This window comes from Morus notabilis, unplaced genomic scaffold (genome assembly GCF_000414095.1).
Source record: "Morus notabilis unplaced genomic scaffold, ASM41409v2 Scaffold1629, whole genome shotgun sequence".
In the NCBI taxonomy this organism is placed as follows: Eukaryota; Viridiplantae; Streptophyta; class Magnoliopsida; order Rosales; family Moraceae; genus Morus; species Morus notabilis.
In genome coordinates this window covers 95,716-97,412 of record NW_010363636.1, presented here as the reverse complement: position 1 = coordinate 97,412, position 1,697 = coordinate 95,716, and positions in this window count along the sequence as shown.

Sequence of the window (1,697 nt, the reverse complement as noted above, 5' to 3'; positions counted from 1 at the left end):
TAATTAAAACGTGACACGTGGCGATTCTGTCGGCCACTTTCCATCATGATTCCCTGCATCATGATTCACGTGGCAAACTAAAAGGATGAACAATTTGCGCAACTACACATTATACATACTATTAAATGAGGCACCCGGGTTACTGTTCTTAGAACAGTTCCCGGTCCTTCCTCTCCCTCTTCTTTGGAAAAATTCCGGTTGTGTCCTAAGTTTGTGTGTTTACCGTTTTATTCTTGATTTTTTATTTTTGTTTTGGTTTTTGTTTAGGTATTTTTGTCTTATCCTTCAATTTGGAAAAATTCCAGTTATGTCCTAAATTTTGTTTTTACCGTTTTATTCTTAGTTGTTTATTTTTACTTTGGTTTTTGTTTGGGTATTTTTCTGGACTTCTTCATTTATGCCCATTTATTTTTTTCCTTTTTTTCTCTCTTGCTTTTCGTGAGGTTTTCATTTATGCCCATTTATTTTTTTTCCTTTTTTTCTCTCTTGCTTTTCGTGAGGTTTCTGGGATTAATATCGTTCTTGAGAAGCTTCCTCTTCTTTCGTTTCTGTTTCTACGCCTCAATCTCTTAGCTTTTGTTGCCTCTTTTGCTAAAGTTCCTTTTCTTTGTTTCTTCTCTACACGTTCTCTTCGTTTTTCTTATGGTTTTTTTTTGGTTTATTGTGTTTTGGTTCTAAGTTTTTTCTCTATTTTATGTTTTTGGGCTTCTCTTTAAAAATTTTTGTTGTTTTTCCATTTTTTGCAATTTGTTTTGACGAAATAATTCTTGTGTCTAAATAAATAGTCATTTGTGTTTAGATAAATTATAGATTATAGATTATACATAACGAGATGTCGTTATTCTATAGTTCAGTTATCCTCTCGCTGCATGGATCAACGTGTCGTTTTTTGTTTTAAGCTATTATTTTGGGTCGTAGGATGGCGTAATCCACACAAGATAGACATGGACTGGCGAGCTTAGGCGGCTGTACGTCTGTATCCACCTTTATTACAAGGTAGGCATGTTTCATTGGCCAGTTGCCAACACTCCATGCCTACAACAAAATTAGGGTTTTGACCATGTGGACCCTCCGTCTCCCTGCCATAGTATGGTACTGTTTATAAACTTAAAACAAATAGTGATGTAATAATAATAATATAGGTCATTTATTTTTTTTCTCGAATAATATAGGTCATTTATTTGCATAGATAAAAAAGATTATGTTGGCCTAAATGTCACCCCAATCTAGATGGATACTATCAATCACGCCAATCTAGATGGATTTTATCAATCTCATACATGGTTTTAGAGAGGGCAGCGAATCAAAACTATAAAAAAAACTAATGTTTAAAAATTTAATATTACACATACTTATTTTAAAAAAAAAAATACATAATATATGTATGTTAGGACGGAGACAAGACGAAAAGTGTTTATTCACTCCTCACTCTACCAAAATTCAAAGACAAGACGTTGTCTTTAATTCTAATTGTTATTCTCCATCCTCACTCTTTCAGAGTGGATCCCCCGTCCTCGTAAGAATTCCTGCCATCTTTACATGGATTAGTATATCAGATTAAGAAATAATTGCAGTGATGAAAAATGAACAAAGCGAGTTATACTTTCACACTACTTAAATTAAATAAAGAGTTGATATAACTAGGAACGCAAGATTTATATACATAAGGATTGTTTATAAATTAGAGTATTTTTTTG